At 32.1% G+C, this 7,500-nt stretch overlaps 1 long non-coding RNA gene across 1 annotated transcript in view; it reads left to right on the top strand.

Moving 5' to 3' along the window:
- The window catches only part of LOC135213424 (uncharacterized), an 86,374-nt gene that overhangs the window by 5,426 nt on the left and 73,448 nt on the right, over window positions 1–7,500 (top strand). Inside the window, exon 2 of the long non-coding RNA XR_010314117.1 lies at window positions 656–673. This is a non-coding gene — a long non-coding RNA (uncharacterized LOC135213424). The remainder of the gene's footprint in view (window positions 1–655; window positions 674–7,500) is intronic.

Here is a 7,500-nt window from a genome sequence, read left to right on the forward strand (position 1 = left end):
GGGAAAACACTGAATAGTTATATTTTTAGGTAAAAACATCCATTCATTTTTCCTCTTGAAAATGCTAAAGACAGAACTGTGGCACACTGTTAGTTAATTTATTCAGTGAAGAATTATAATATCTTTTAACATGAATTTTAGTAAATGTAAATAAACCTACGATCATGGAATGAAATTCTGAAGTCTGCATCGAGACCAGAGCAGAATGCTATTCAAATTTTCAGTGTTAGTCCACATTGGAACAACATTCTTATTTTATTTATCAGGTTGGTGTTCCGCAGCATTTGTTGAAAACATGCATCGTCTACCTGTCAGAAATAAACTTAACACCTTGTGAAACTGACATGTGTAGGATGACCTAAAATTCACGTTCTTTGAATGCTGAAGAAATAGAAGTATATATATTATATATACACATATTTATATAGATATGTGTGTTAAGTATGTATCTATTTATGTATGCGTCTGCCCTCTCGTTAAATGAAGGAAATTTTGACTATGAAAATATATTTACGACGGTTGTTATTTATTGACTGATGAATAGTATATAAATAACATTTACATAAGAGTCTTATTAAGAACCGTTTGGATCATAGTTATTATATTTTCTATGTGTTCAGTCTCTTATTGTTCGTTATTATCTCATATTTTCCAGATCTCCAGCTGCTGGTGGGTGAGTACCCCAAAGTGCCATTCTCAAGGGACCAGGAAACCACCATCATTTGCGGCTCAATCTTTTCTCTCACTCGTCGCGGGGTAATGGCTGCAATGGCGTTCATGAATTAATTGCTCTATTTTGGTGCTTTGGCTGCGGTGTTGCGGAAGAGCGTATGATCCCCTTTGTGACAGCAAATAAAGGATGAGATCCTCCATTATAATAGACTGAGCTCTGTTTTGGTCATTGGGTATTCATGTGCAACGCTTTGGATTATCTGTTGTAACGAACTCGCACCGCTGAAGCATTACTGTTTCATTGCATTAATTGCGTGCTGCTGTTTAGCGTCATTTTTTTCTTTTATCAGAAAATGGGCTTTGGCGTCCACTGGTGCTCTATCAAGAGCCCTTACCTCCTCTTACTTCTTCCTAATGAACACCATATTCTTTGGAAGCTTGAATTTCAAGTCAATGGCACCTGTGGGCTTGTTCCATATAAACAGGTTTCATCTTATGGATAATGATAACAATACACATTATTTTGCGCTTTGGCTTTGAGTTAATGAAAGTGTGTTTCAGCCATCAGATAACGACAGCTCATTGGGTTAGCAGTTTCAGGTGACATTTACTTTAAAATGTTTTTACAGTAATCAGCGAAGCTTTCGCTGTTAAAACGTTTTAAAAATTGAGGTAATTTAAGTTTCCTCAAGAGCTCTGCCAGCAATAAACGTTCTGTCACGTTCAAGCAATTTGTCTCTGAGACGTTGGTATTTTAAATTGCTTTGGTTTTATATACATATCGTGTGGGTGTTAAATAGTTTGGTTTTCATTTTATTTATTAATTTTTGTAATTCTTGCGATTCTGGTGAGGGTTGGGGTATAACTTTTAGGGCCTACCTGGTTTTGTTTTTGATATTGATCTCAGGACAGTTACTTATTACTGTGGTTTTGTTTTCTGATTTCCCAGATATTTCGCCTAATGACTGAATTTATATATGATTTTCTTTTGTATATATTTATATAAATGATTAGGCAGGTTGACTGCAGATGTATATTTGCATGGGTTGATGTCATCGTTTGCTTATAATTATGGATTCTCGAAATGTCCTGTTTGTGTTTAATGTCAGTGATTTTTCTGATAATTGTTCCTGAGATTAATATCTTGAATTTCTTGGTCCTTTGTAGAATGGTACCGCGTGAAATTCAGATAATTAATGATTTGTTCAACTGACTTAGATATCAGTATGCGCTCATTAAGAATGGCGCTCAAATGATTCAACTTCATTTTACATCATTAGTTGTCTGAATTTCTCACAACTTTAACACCGCTAAGGACACGCCAGAGGGTAAGTTCTTTGACCTGTTATATGGGGAGATATGAATTATTAGCGAAACCAGAAGTCGGTTTTGACGTTAGCTGCCTTGTCCGATCGCTTGAGTTTTTAATTTTTTTTTTTTTTTTTTTTTTAATTTTTAGTTTATTTTAGCGCGTGCATGTTTTAAGGCTTACGTATGTATGTGAACATACACTTACACGGATATATACTTATATATAATATATGTATATATATTTTTATATATATATATATATATATATATATATATATATATATATATATATATATATATATATATATATAAAAAGGGCAGGAATCCACCAAACATTGTGAAGAATATTTTATTAGGAACGTTTCATACTACTTCAGAGTACATCTTCAGCCTGTAATTATAAATTGTGACAATTTAATTAACGGTAAAATAACACATTAAGACTAAAACATTAAGATAATAAGTTAATTAAAAACCTTAGAGAACATTTAAAACAAGCAATAGACTAAAACTTTAAAGAAATATGGTAATTAAAATTTATAGAAACATTTAAAACAAATAATGAGAGGACAAGTACCCTAAGTGAAAGTAGAGAAGGGAATGATTTGAAAACACAGTTCGGCCCAGATCTCAGTTATGCTAAATACAACGTGGCAGCAGCCACGTTTTGCATTTAGAGAAGGAACCAGTCGTTTGATGTATAATGACTCAAGTGTCGTTAAGTAATTGTTGGGAGTGCTGTCAATGATTGAGAAATGTGTGTTTTATCAATATTAATTTTACATATTTTGGCGTGGTTACGGATATTGGATAATTCTGGATTTTTTATCGTTGTCCTGTTCTGTAGCTAACACCTAAGTGACTAGAATATCTCACTTTTAGTAACCGTTTGGTCGATCCGACGTAAATACCAGGACAACCCGGACAATTAAATTTATAAATGACGTCGGATCTCATGAACGGTGGTAGTTTTTTCTTTGTGCGTAAAAAAATGTGCCAATTTTTAATGGGTTGACAGGAATCAAGTTTAATTTTAAACAACCTATTTCACTTTCAATGATTTTCTTATTCGCTCGCCTAATTTGTTTTTATATGTAAAAGGAATGGTACAGTACATTACTAGCTTCTTAACATCATAGGAAGGAACTTGCTCAGAAAATTATTTATTTAAAAATTCTATTTTACTACATTATAAAAACATTTACTGGATAAGAATTGTTAATAAAATACCTCTTTAAAAATTCAATTTCTTCGTGAAATAAATGCCAATTTGAGGTATATTTCATAGCTCTAAAAACCAGGGTTGAGATGGCATTAATTTTAAAATTCAAGAAACAAAAACTATAAAATTATTACCCAAACCCGAAAATGTATGTTTCCTAAAAATGGTAGTGTTGAGTCTATCATTTTCCTTAACAATCTTCAGATCCAAAAATGACAAGCAGTTATTATCCTCGGTTTCCATAGTAAAATTTATATTATGATGCTGGCTATTCACAAAATCCAAGAAGGCTTCACTTTGCCACTTATATTTAAATAATAAAAAAGTGTCATCAACATACCTTCGATAAAAGTGTGGCTTAAAATTAGAAGGGCATTCTGTTAAAAATTTTGATTCTAAAGAGTCCATAAAAATATCTGCAAATATAGGGGCCAACGGGGACCCCATAGCCAAACCCTCGACCTGCGAGTACAATTTGGAATTAAAAGTAAAAACTGAATCTTGCACTGCAAGTTCTAAAAGTTGTTTGAATAAAATTCTATCAAATCCATGGAAGCATGTGGTATTTAAAAAAAACTTTATCTAAAATAATCTCAATTGTTTCTTCTACTGGTATGTTTGTAAAAAGTGATTCAATGTCAAGACTTATCATGTAAAGATCTGAATCTTGTCTGACAATTAATTCCTGAAATTCGTAGCCATTTTTAACTGTGTTAACAGGATGTGCAAATTCAGACAACAATTTGGCCACATATCTAGAGATGTTAAAGTTAGGACTTTTAATGGATGACACTATAGGCGAATGGGAAATAAAACCTTCTTTATGTATTTTTGGTAGACCATACAGGATACCGAAAGATGAACCAGTGACAAAAAGGTTATCATATGTTGTTTCATTAATGATTTTTAGATTTTTAAATTTTTAAGAAATCTATTGATTCTGTCTTCTCGTTTAAATATCTCAGAAAAACTTAAATCTCCCAATAATTTGAATTTGGTGGTGTCAGCTAGAATGTTGAGAACTTTTCTATTGTAGTCGTGCTTGTTAAGGATAACTATACCTTTACCTTTATCCGGTTTACATATAATGATATTGTCATTCTCTTTCAGTTTTTTTCAGAATTATCAAATCATCCTTCTTAAAGAAAGGATACCATTTAACTTTCAAATTCTTATACACATCATGTAGGGCGTTAGATAATTTATGCTGTAAATTACTCAAATCATTAACAACGTTTAGACACTTGAGTCTCTGGAACAGAATCTCAAAAGGAAAATAGAACTTAGCATAATTAGGTCTATAAGACGGAATACAGAAATCTAGGCCGAAGGATAAAATAAACTCCTCCCGTTTAGACAAGACATAGTCAGACAAATTATGAATACAATGTTTTCTGTTATTAAAATTTGGAATAAAAACACCTAAAGCTTCCAATTTCTTTACATGTCTGTTAAAAGTGGTTTGAATAAAATCGTTAATAAATTTACAAAAAAGTTTTTTGTTTTTGTACAACACGGAATCCAAAAGGTCAATTTACAGAACAAGGCAGATTGTGCATTTTGTTGGACAATACGTAAACTGTCAATGATAACGATTTTTAGAGTTTATTTCCTGCGACAATAAGTCTTCAAGGGCATTAATATAAAATGTGGTATTATATAACGAAGATTTGTACAATTTGAATCGGAGAAATCTTGGGTAAACTCCGTTGAGCTGACAGTATTCTAGGAAGCTGAGGTCACATTTCGCCTTTTCAATTCTTAAGGTAATTTTCTCATATTGTCTTGATAATTGTAATACATCAAAAGGGTAACGTCCAACGACGACAATTATCAAGACAATATGAGAAAATTACCTTAAGAATTGAAAAGGCGAAATGTGACCTCAGCTTCCTAGAATACTGTCAGCTCAACGGAGTTTACCCAAGATTTCTCCGATTCAAATTGTACAAATCTTCGTTATATAATACCACATTTTATATTAATGCCCTTGAAGACTTATTGTCGCAGGAAATAAACTCTAAAAATCGTATCATTGACAGTTTACGTATTGTCCAACAAAATGCACAATCTGCCTTGTTCTGTAAATTGACCTTTTTGGATTCCGTGTTGTACAAAAAACTTTTTTGTAAATTTATTAACGATTTTATTCAAACCACTTTTAACAGACATGTAAAGAAATTGGAAGCTTTAGGTGTTTTTATTCCAAATTTTAATAACAGAAAACATTGTATTCATAATTTGTCTGACTATGTCTTGTCTAAACGGGAGGAGTTTATTTTATCCTTCGGCCTAGATTTCTGTATTCCGTCTTATAGACCTAATTATGCTAAGTTCTATTTTCCTTTTGAGATTCTGTTCCAGAGACTCAAGTGTCTAAACGTTGTTAATGATTTGAGTAATTTACAGCATAAATTATCTAACGCCCTACATGATGTGTATAAGAATTTGAAAGTTAAATGGTATCCTTTCTTTAAGAAGGATGATTTGATAATTCTGAAAAAACTGAAAGAGAATGACAATATCATTATATGTAAACCGGATAAAGGTAAAGGTATAGTTATCCTTAACAAGCACGAGTACAATAGAAAAGTTCTCAACATTCTAGCTGACACCACCAAATTCAAATTATTGGGAGATTTAAGTTTTTCTGAGATATTTAAACGAGAAGACAGAATCAATAGATTTCTTAGAAAATTAAAAAGTCTAAAAATCATTAATGAAACAACATATGATAACCTTTTTGTCACTGGTTCATCTTTCGGTATCCTGTATGGTCTACCAAAAATACATAAAGAAGGTTTTCCCATTCGCCCTATAGTGTCATCCATTAAAAGTCCTAACTTTAACATCTCTAAATATGTGGCCAAATTGTTGTCTGAATTTGCACATCCTGTTCACACAGTTAAAAATGGCTACGAATTTCAGGAATTAATTGTCAGACAAGATTCAGATCTTTACATGATAAGTCTTGACATTGAATCACTTTTTTACAAACATACCAGTATAAGAAACAATTGAGATTATTTTAGATAAATTTTTTTTAAAGTTTTTTTTAAATACCACATGCTTCCATGGATTTGATAGAATTTTATTCAAACAACTTTTAGAACTTGCAGTGCAAGATTCAGTTTTTACTTTTAATTCCAAATTGTACTCGCAGGTCGAGGGTTTGGCTATGGGGTCCCCGTTGGCCCCTATATTTGCAGATATTTTTATGGACTCTTTAGAATCAAAATTTTTAACAGAATGCCCTTCTAATTTTAAGCCGCCACACTTTTATCGAAGGTATGTTGATGACACTTTTTTATTATTAAATATAAGTGGCAAAGTGAAGCCTTCTTGGATTTTGTGAATAGCCAGCATCATAATATAAATTTTACTATGGAAACCGAGGATAATAACTTGCTTGTCATTTTGGATCTGAAGATTGTTAAGGAAAATGATAGACTCAACACTACCATTTTTAGGAAAACATACATTTTCGGGTTTGGGTAATAATTTTTATAGTTTTGTTTCTTGAATTTTAAAATTAATGCCATCTCAACCCTGGTTTTTAGAGCTATGAAATATACCTCAAATTGGCATTTATTTCACGAAGAAATTGAATTTTTAAAGAGGTATTTTATTAACAATTCTTATCCAGTAAATGTTTTTTTATAATGTAGTAAATATAATTTTAAATAATAATTTTTCTGAGCAAGTTCCTTCCTATGATGTTAAGAAGCTAGTAATGTACTGTACCATTCCTACATATAAAAAACAAATTAGGCGAGCGAATAAGGAAAATCATTGAAAGTGAAATAGGTTGTTTAAAATTAAACTTGATTCCTGTCAACCCATTAAAAATTGGCACATTTTTACGCACAAAGAAAAACTACCACCGTTCATGAGATCCGACGTCATTTATAAATTTAATTGTCCGGGTTGTCCTGGTATTACGTCGGATCGACCAAACGGTTACTAAAAGTGAGATATTCTAGTCACTTAGGTGTTAGCTACAGAACAGGACAACGAATAAAAAATCCAGAATTATCCAATATCCGTAACCACGCCAAAATATGTAAAATTAATATTGATAAAACACATTTCTCAATCATTGACAGCACTCCCAACAATTACTTAACGACACTTGAGTCATTATACATCAAACGACTGGTTCCTTCTCTAAATGCAAACGTGGCTGCTGCCACGTTGTATTTAGCAATAACTGAGATCTGGGCCGAACTGTGTTTTCAAATCATTCCCTTCTCTACTTTCACTTAGGGTACTTGTCCTCTCATTATTTGTTTAAA

This window comes from Macrobrachium nipponense, chromosome 42, assembly GCF_015104395.2.
Source record: "Macrobrachium nipponense isolate FS-2020 chromosome 42, ASM1510439v2, whole genome shotgun sequence".
Taxonomy (NCBI): Eukaryota; Metazoa; Arthropoda; class Malacostraca; order Decapoda; family Palaemonidae; genus Macrobrachium; species Macrobrachium nipponense.